The 9461-nt window shown below is 49.6% G+C and overlaps 1 long non-coding RNA gene across 3 annotated transcripts; it reads right to left on the bottom strand.

Moving 5' to 3' along the window:
• Window positions 1–1231: 1231 nt before the first annotated feature.
• On the bottom strand, window positions 1232–9429 carry LOC106698700. 3 transcript variants are annotated; one of them, XR_002831643.1, is made up of 4 exons: window positions 9099–9428; window positions 8068–8330; window positions 6624–6829; window positions 1232–1249 (listed from the first exon to the last, which is right to left on the bottom strand). It is a non-coding gene; the product is annotated as an uncharacterized LOC106698700 (long non-coding RNA). The 3 variants fall into 3 exon arrangements; XR_001350088.2 differs by lacking the exon at window positions 1232–1249 and having other exon boundaries at window positions 6581–6829; window positions 8068–8333; window positions 9099–9429; XR_001350087.2 differs by lacking the exon at window positions 1232–1249 and having other exon boundaries at window positions 6581–6829; window positions 9099–9429.
• Window positions 9430–9461: the final 32 nt, after the last annotated feature.

Genomic DNA, 9461 nt, shown 5'->3' with positions numbered 1-9461 from the left:
CAATATAGACTACCTCCGATGAGCAAGTTAGAGTTCATTTTGTCCTTCCTTTGTTTTCACTTTTTTTTCTATTACAAACTGTGCTTCAGTAAAGATCTTTGTACTTGTTTTCAGGAGCAACTGTGCTGAAGCCCTCAGTGGGAGACACCCAGTGCAGCATGGCTGGGTCTGGGGGATGCACACCTTCCGAATTACTAGGTCTTGCCCCCTGGTCCCAAAGTCCCTCCCAACCACAGTGTCTAAAAGTACCCATTTCCCCCACATCCTCATCACCATCTGGTATTTTCAGATTTACTATTTTTTAAAATGATTTTCTTTACATGTTTTCCAGTCAATCTGTTCTGCCCCCAATTTTTTTCTTGATGTTTATGCAGCTGGGCTCCTCTCTTTCATCTTGACCTTGACTGACAAATCCACCCAGGGCCTCTGTGCTCTGCACGGCATCCCCTCCCCAGATTCCCTCTGTGGAGCTCCCCACTGTAGATAGCCTTCTGCCCACGCTGGTTTCTTTGTGCCAGCCCTAGATGAGTTCCTCCTGCACAGTCTGGAGCACCTACTCTCCCCATAGGAATCCCTGGGATGTGTGGGGATCTCCCACTAGGAGGAGCCGAGTCTTCTCCATTACTGCCCCTTAGACTAAATGAATGAGGCCTGTCTAGCCCTGATGATGTGAGTACATCCATTCGGGAATCATTCAGTTCTGAGCTCCAAAAATAAATAAATAAATAAATGGTTGCATTTCTCCTTTCCCCAAGGGTGTTCTGCAACATACACCTGCCAATGAACCAAAAACCATATCCTCATGTCAGGATGGAAGAATACAGCCAAAGACTGTGACCTTTCTTCCCAGGGCAAGCCTCATGTCTTTATCAGCTGGTGGCATTTATTTATTTTTTAAAATATATTTTTATTGATTTCAGAGAGGAAGAGAGAGATAAAAACATCAATGATGAGAGAGAATCATTGATCAGCTGCCTCCTGTACACCTCCTACTGGGGATCCAGCCCACAATCTGGGCATGTGCCCTTGACCAGAATCGAACCCAGGACCCTTCAATCTGCAGGCTGACGCTCTATCCACTGAACCAAACCGGCTGGGGCCATCAGCTGGTGGCATTTAGACACCAAACCTTATTCTAGGTTTTTATGCCCCCTCTCCCCGTCCCGCCCCCTTTAAGCTAGATATGTTGACTATCAACACAGGGAGTTATCTGGTCTTCATAATGATCCATTTCTCCTCCTGCTGGTCCCTAAACAAACAGAAATGACATTGTCCTCATGTGTCTATGCTAAGACAAAGAGATTGCTCACCTATCTGGTTCTGAGAGTCTTTTGAACTTTGTATATACCCAGTTTGTATATTCTCATGCACCCATTATGGGCTTTGCCCAAGATGTATCCCTGGAAAAGATCTGGGGGTTGCTTCCTAAGGTTGAGATCCGCCACCTGCTTTAAGGAGAACCCCGAGGGCTGCTGGCTGAGCCTCCTGCTGCAGAACAGTGGCCAGTGGGATGCATCAAGGGGTCCTTACACTTGCACATTTTAGCATTTGGAGTGAGTCCCTTGCTTAGTTCTAGGCATGAGATGGGTACTTTAGAAACTATCATTTTCCTATAAACAAATGGTTTGTGGTTCTAATGCTCCACATGGCGCCCCCTTGTCCAACCATTCCCAGGACTGAGGTAGGAAGACGAGGGGTTCACAGTGGCCAGTGCGGCCTGAGGCCCTTTGTGCCCCACCGGTCACCTGCTGTCATTTAAAGTGCACGCAAAACTCCATTTCAACTGTTTGTTAGAAGCTGCTTTCCAGAGAATAACCCAGACCAACAGAGCACAGGTGGACACCAGCCCTAATTGACCTTGTCTGACAAAGACTACTGGAAGCTCAGAATGCCTGCGGAGGTGCCAGGAGGCACAGTGACAAGCCAACCACAGAGGAAGTCACCCAGAAACCCGGGGAGTGGAAGTCCTCAAGTGCCTGTTTTCAAAACAAATGTTTCCTGATGGAACTCGGAGGGAGTCCTGGGCAGCCACCAAGACGGGTAATTGGGCCATGTCAGGGCTTCTGAAGAGACCGAGGAAGCTCAGGGCCACATGCCTGCACAGTGAAGTCTCTCACCAGACCCTTTGCTCCAGGTTTTGTAGATTCCTGAATTCTCTCTAGCTGGGAAATTTGATCAACCACTGAAGTTTTAAAAAGAACTAGGTGAAGAGTCACTCCCCTCCATCCCTGGCAGAACAGTTTAAATCTTGTCTTGAATTAAGGGTTCTCTTAACTCCTAATTACTGCATTAGAAATTGATATTGGCCCTGATCGGTTTGGCTCAGTGGATAGAGCGTCGGCCTGCGGTCTCAAGGGTCCCAGGTTCGATTCCAGTCAAGGGCATGTACCTTGGTTGCGGGCACATACCCAGTAGGGAATGTGCAGGAGGCAGCTGATCGATGTTTCTAATTCTCTATCCCTCTCCCTTCCTCTCTGTAAAAAATCAATTAAAAAAGAAAAGAAAGAAATCGATATTGGTTTCTTCCAGGATTTCCCCAAACCAAGGTTTTAAATTTCCCAAAAAATGTCATCTTACTAATTAGCATCTTAAAGTCACTTTACCCCATCGTTTAACTGATGACCCTTCATAGTTTCCTGCCACACACTTCTCAGTGACTGTAGCACAGATCCTTCCAATCGACAATCTTACATGAGGAGCAGATGGGTTGATACATCCATTCTGCTGTGGTTGCTATACTTGGCTTCATCTTACCAACAAGTTGGTTAATGTCAGAAGCAAGGTGTAGGTGTCCTATGATTCCGTTCGTGTGTCGGGCTGTGTGCTTAATGACATACACATAATTTTACCATGGTGAGCTGGAGCTGGCTCTCATCCCTAGCTAATTGTGCACATTCCTCCTCAGCTCCACATTCACTGACGTCATGTTGGTAGCTTGAAATCAGCTATGATGGGAATACTTACACCAGGAAAATTGGCAAATGAATCAGGGCTTTTTGTTGGAGGGTCGGGGGTGGGGGGAGGGCTTAGAAAATATCTGGAGCCTGGCTGGTGTGGCTGAGTGTTGACCCAGGTACCAATAGGTCACTGGTTCAATTCCAGGTCAGGGCACATGCCCAGGTTGTGAGCTCGATGCCCAGTGGGGGGCCTGCAGGAGGCAGCCGATGATGTTTCTCAGCGATGTTTCTCTCTCTCTTTCTCCTTTCCTCTCTCTAAAATCAATAAAGGGAAAAAATAATAAAGGTATATTTTAAAAAGAAAAAGAAAATATCTGGAGGAAACAAGAAACCAAAAACAGTTACCTTTGCAGAGTAAAATTAGAAAGCAAGGGTATTGAAGAACATATTTTTGTTTTTGAATTTTTTATCATGTTCATCACTAGTTTTTAAGATTTTTTATTGATTTTTTAAAAATATATTTTATTGATTTTTTACAGAGAGGAAGGGAGAGGGATAGAGAGTTAGAAACATCGATAAGAGAGAAACATCGATCAGCTGCCTCCTGCATACTCCCCACTGGGGATGTGCCGCAACCAAGGTACATGCCCTTGACCAGAATCGAACCTGGGACCTTTGAGTCCGCAGACCAACGCTCTATCCACTAAGCCAAACCGGTTAGGGCTTATTGATTTTTTGAGAGAGAAGGGAGAGGGAGAGAGAGAAACATCGATTGGCTGCCTCCTGCTTGCCCCCTACGAGGGATAAAGCCCACAACCCTGGCATGTGCCCTGACCTGGAATGGAACTGGCAACCTTTCGGTGCATGGGACAACACCCAACTGAGCCACACCAGCCTGGGCTCAACTATTTTTTAAAAAAGAGAACTTTCTTTTTTAAGAACAAAGACTTCCCGAAGTGTTTATTAATCCCACACCATAGGCAGGAAACTGCCTGGTTGAGGAAGAGATCAGAGCCTGGAGAGGATTTATAGCAGTTGCCCCAGTGGAGTGATATCCTGGGACAGGAGTTGGGGACTGGGCAGGGGCAGGGCCTTGAGGAGTCAGGAGTACAGCAGCAGGCGGTCCTTCTAGAACTTTGTGCCAGGTCTGAAGGGAGTGCCAAAGTAATGCCAGGTCCCCAGCCAAGACCTCAGGCCAAAATTAGGGTCACCAAACTCCAAGAATCAAACAGAAAAATGGGTATGAAGATAGGACACCAAAAATAGTGCATCTCTAGGGAGGATAGGGGGAGGCAGAGACCTGATACAAGAGGCAGGGGTCACAGGAGGATATTTTCGATTATGGGGCTGGGGGGGGGGGGGCAGCTCTTTAGGCCATTCCTGAGACCATTTCCCTGCAGCTTATCTTAAAAGGGGACTTTAGCTCTGCCTAAGAGGGTGGAGGGCAAACTGGGGCAGTGAGGAAACAAGTAGAGACAGGTTCCTCAGCACTGGGGAAAAGGCTCCCCACAACTCCCAGGGGAGCGTCCGCAGTCCACAGTAAACAAGTTCCAGGGAGCAAAGCAGAACTCCAGGCGGATTCCAGAAACCTCGCCATTCTGCAGAAAGAACCCCTAGAGGCCCTGGTCAGTGTCTGGGGATGGGGCAGGGGTTCCCATTGGAGGGTTTTGGAGTGGCTTGAAAATTCTGAGCAGAGATAATGGAGACCCCAGGTGCAGAGATGGGCTACATCCAAGAAAATACATCTGAGATGCAGTGAGATGCAGGATCTGGAGCGTGGCCCCAGAATAGGTTGGCTGGACCCTACTTCTGGGGGACCTCGAGGCAGCATCTCATTCCTCCCTGCAGGCCAGCATGCTTGGGAAAGAGACTCTCCAGGAAACTGAACACAGGAGCATTGGCCAGGAAAGGGAGGGGGCAGTGGGAGGATGGAGTGGGCTGCTGCTCCTCTTGGCAGCAGCCAAATGCCACAGTCTGTGCTCTCCAGGACATCTCGACGTTTTCCAATCTCCCCTGACAGCTCAGGAAGCTATCCTTGCAGACATGTCCAAGCTGGGCTGCACTGGTTACGAGGAGTCAAAATCCCATTTATAAACACCTAGGGCTGCTTCCAAGCAACCAGAACTAATAGGGCCACGACTTGGCCCCCTTCTTTTAATTTGCTGCTAGAGTCCTTCATTTTTTTAAGATAAATTAGATGCATAAATCTCCTATCACTGGCACAGGCTGTTCCCTATCTCCTTTCATATTACTGCAGCTGGATTATGATAAACCAGCAACACCCTGAAAATGCTGTTGAACCTATTGATCAATTATGGTTAGCACTCGCTCCCTCCTCCCCCCCGCCCCCCAACCCCATATCAATTACAGGTAAACTAAGTCAGTTTCTGCTGACATTTACATGTTCAATTGTGAGTTCCCATGACATCACTAAATCACAATATCCCACAAATTCAGCTACTTGGGACATATTTTACAGCAAACTCATTCCCAAAAGCCTGTCAGGAAGCCAGCATCCCATCATGAGATAATCAGAGTCATTCACTTAACCAACGTTGAGACTGGCTGCTGTGTGTGTGGTGCCGAGAGCCAAGGATGCAGACAGGGCCTGGCCCTATGAGGAGAAGATAGGCCTATGACTACGGTGCCACCCGCAGGCTGTATGCCTCAAGGACAGCCCTGAGCTGTATTTGTGACAGTATCTCTTGCACCTAACAGGAGGCCTAGAACTTGGTGCTCAATAAAAATTTGACAATGAATAATATATAACAAAGATCTGGGAGATCAGGAGGAGGTGGTTAGCTCTGCTAGGGAACTAAAGAAAGCTTTGCAGAAGAGGTGCAAGAAGCTGGTCTTTGAAACATAGGAGTCCACAAAGCAGTGCAGGAGGGCAGCAAACAGGCAGGCATGATGTGGCGAGAGGTCAGGCAGGAAGGAAGGCAGGATGAAGAAGGATCTTGAACTGAAGGTTACAGATACTAGGCTCTGTTCATAGATTCTACCATCCAAATGACAAATTCTTCTTAGAATTGAAGCCAAGTTGCCTTTTTAGAAGATTATTTTCCTTTCTTTGTCCAGTAGTAAAACCATGCTGTTTCCTTTCTCTCCTTGACTGCTGGGAAACTCCTCAAGTACTGGGTTCCTTATACTTTTTTGTATCCCTTAACAGTCCTATGTAGGATTTTCCACCTACTAGATCTTATATTAGTTCTGTGTTGCTATAAGACAATATAATGACAAAAGTTGCCACTTAGCCCTAGCCCAGTGGTCGGCAAACTGTGGCTCACGAGCCACATGCAGCTCTCTGGCCCCTTGAGTGTGGCTCTTCCACAAAATACCGACTTCTGCGCATGGGCCACGAAGTTTCAATCGCACTGTACATGCGCGCCCGCACGTGTTCTTTTATGGAAGAGCCACACTCAAGGGGCCAAAGAGCCGCATGTGGCTCTCGAGCCGCAGTTTGCCGACCACTGCCCTAGCCAGTTTGGCTCAGTGGATAGAGTGTCAGCCTGAAGACTGAAAAGTCCCTGGTTCGATTTCGGTCAAGGGCACATGCCTGGGTTGTAGGCTTGATTCCCATTGGAGGGTTTGCTGGAGGAAGCCGATCAATGATTCTCTCTCATCATTGATGTTTCTATTTCTCCCTCTCCCTTCCTCTCTGAAATCAATTAAAAAAAAAAGTCACCGCTTAAAGCAGTACACATTTATTATATCACAGTTTCTCACAGAAGTCTGGACATCCTGGACTGGGACTTCTGCAGGGCTGCCATCAAGGTGTTGGCTAGGGCTGAGGTCTCATCGGAGGCTTGACTGGGGAGGAATCTGCTTGCAAGCTCATGAGGTGGTTGGCAGAATTCAGTTTCTTGGGGGCATCAGGGAGAGGCCTCAATTCCTTGTTCCCTCTGTAGGCAGCCCCAATGTTGCAGCTTGCTCTGTAAAGAAGGTGGTTCCAATTTTATGTAACATTATCATATACACATAATCACATCCATCCCATCACCTTTGCCCTATAAGTCCCACCCACACAGATCCCACCCACACTCCGGGGTGGGGGTTACACAGGGCATGAAGACCAGAAGGAAGTATCATGGACCATCTCAGAGTCTGCTGCCACAAGTCCTTGTCAGATATTAACCGTTAAGTGAACTACTCCTTTTGGCAACTGAAGGTATCACTTCCATAGACACACATATTCTCTGCTGAGGAAGAAAGTGAACTGTCTCCCTGCTAAGAATGCTCACCACCCCCGCCTCTATCTACTACAGTGCTGGGCATAGTTGTGCAGGTTATAAATATGGAACAAAGAAATGTTTTAGGATTCATATCACTGCTGGAAGGACCTGGAGTTTCCTACCATCAGGGTGATTATCTGATTGTCATAAATTTCTCGATTGACATATGCAATTTAAAAAAACCCATAAAACAATTATAACAGTCACAAAGTGAGAACAAGTTCAGACATCACCATTATGAATGGGCTCTTTCCTAGAAAAATGTCTCCTAGCCCCTAGCAGCTACTGTTTCCTCCACTTTACAGATGAGCTATGTACATGAATACCATTTCCCAATTCTGCTAGTGCAAAATTTCACTAGCACAGGATAAGTGCATGGGCGACAGAGCCGGGTGGCCTGGGCTGACATCAAACTTCACTTACTATGTGACTTTGGACAAATTACCTAACTTCCCATAATGATAGCAAATGCTTTACTACTTGCTATGTGTAGGCTCTTTACGTATATTAAATTCATTTAACTCATATAACCACCCTGGGAGGTAGGCACCATTCGTATCCCTACCATTATTCTCACCTCAGTTAGGTGAGAAAACTGAGGGATAAGGGTTACGGCCTGGGTTTACTATTATTAGCCTGAGCAAGAACAGGGAGAATGAAGGGTAAGTGGTGGACGAGACAACCTTGAACAAAGGAACAGCAAGCAGGATGCTAGTGCCAGCAGATTCTAACTACTGTCCCCACTGCTGTCCCTGGCCAGGGAGGACAAGCAGAAACTGTGTGGTTTACCATTTGAACCTCGTGTACTGACTAAGATCTCGAGCTGACTGAGATCTTAAACATGACTTGCATCCCTGTGCAGGGTACGAGGACAAAAACTAAGCCAGAATGCCATCATCTGGGAAACTGAATTGCGTTTTGCTTAAAGGTAGCCTCACCTCGGTGAAAGTTCCTCTATTCCAGGGGCTGGTGCCCAGCCACAGGCTTCGTTTCAGCTTCGGCAACTTCCCACCAGCTTCACAAGGGCAAAGGGCATCTGCGTTAGCCTGTGAGCAAGAAGCCCAGCTGTGTGGAACCAAGGCTTCCTCATGCTCCGATGGCTTGGGAGGGAGGGGGCCTTAACACTGGGAGGAAGCAGATAGAGCTGACAAAGATGCAACTGGAGGAGGGGCCCTTTCAGCGAAGTCAGGCTCCCCCATTACTGCTGAGGAAACAAGAGAATGCACCAGGGAGGGGGTTAGGTGCTGGCAGGGAGACAGCGCCGAGCCTCCCTGGATCTGGGTGTCCCTTACTCTGCATTTTCCTCCCACACGCACCTTCTATCTCCTCTGTCTGAGGACAGCCCCAAGAGATTCCAAAACCCCACAGAGCCAGACGTCCTCTTAACCCAGGACCCCTTCCTCTGCACATTCGTCCCCTCACCCCTGTACCTCAGCTGAAGGCCACCCTGCCCGTCTGGCTTCTCTGGTAGGGAGGGCTTAGCAAGCCTCACTCAGAAGCAAACACAACGTTTCTTACACTTTTCCCGCCAACATGGCTGGGTAATAGCTGGGAGGCTTCGCTGGTGGCTGAGACACCCACCAACTGAGCGCACCTCTGCGCCGACAGGATCCAGCTTGCCGCGGTCACAGTCCCCATTCCTGCCCTCACTCCCTGGGACATTCCAGCGCCCCTTGCATCTCCCATCGCCCCTTTTCCGCCTGCCTATCTCCCCTTTCTTCCTGATGGCTGGGAGGGGGTTCTCGGTGCTCCGGGGCTTACTGCCCTCGAGTGTGCCCATTTTCCCGTGGGGGCGGGCGCGGTTACACCCGGGAGCGGCGAGCGCGCGATGGGCCGGGGGTGATCTCCCCGCTGTGCCGGGCCGTGTGCGCGCGCTCCTGGGTTCCCCTCCACGGTGGGGACCACCAAACCTCCTACCGCCCGGACTGCACCCCAACCCCTTGGGGAAAACGTGAGGCCCTTCCACAACCTGGAGGCATTGGCGGCCCGGCTCCGCACCCGCCTGACCCCCGTCCCCCAACTTGCAGCCCGGGAGGGGCTCGGGGCGCCAAGCGCGGAGGCGTGCGGGCCAGGAGACTGTCAACTTTGCGCGCACACGTGGGGCTTAGGGGCCCGGAGGGACGGAGCGAGCGGCGCATCTGGAGAGGGCACAGCTCCCCGCAGGTGATCTCGGGGTCTTGCCGGGGTCGCCGCCCGAGCCCGGGCGCAGGAGGCCGGGGTCTGAGTGGGGAAGTGAGGGAGGCGGCACCGCCATGCTCCAGTTGAGCCCTGGAAAAACCCCGGCGCGCGGCGGGGGAGGCGGGCCGCTGCCGGGGACCAAGGGAACAAAGGC

Source organism: Myotis lucifugus, unplaced genomic scaffold (assembly GCF_000147115.1).
Source record: "Myotis lucifugus unplaced genomic scaffold, Myoluc2.0 scaffold_3, whole genome shotgun sequence".
In the NCBI taxonomy this organism is placed as follows: Eukaryota; Metazoa; Chordata; class Mammalia; order Chiroptera; family Vespertilionidae; genus Myotis; species Myotis lucifugus.
This window is presented reverse-complemented; position numbering and strand designations above follow the sequence as displayed.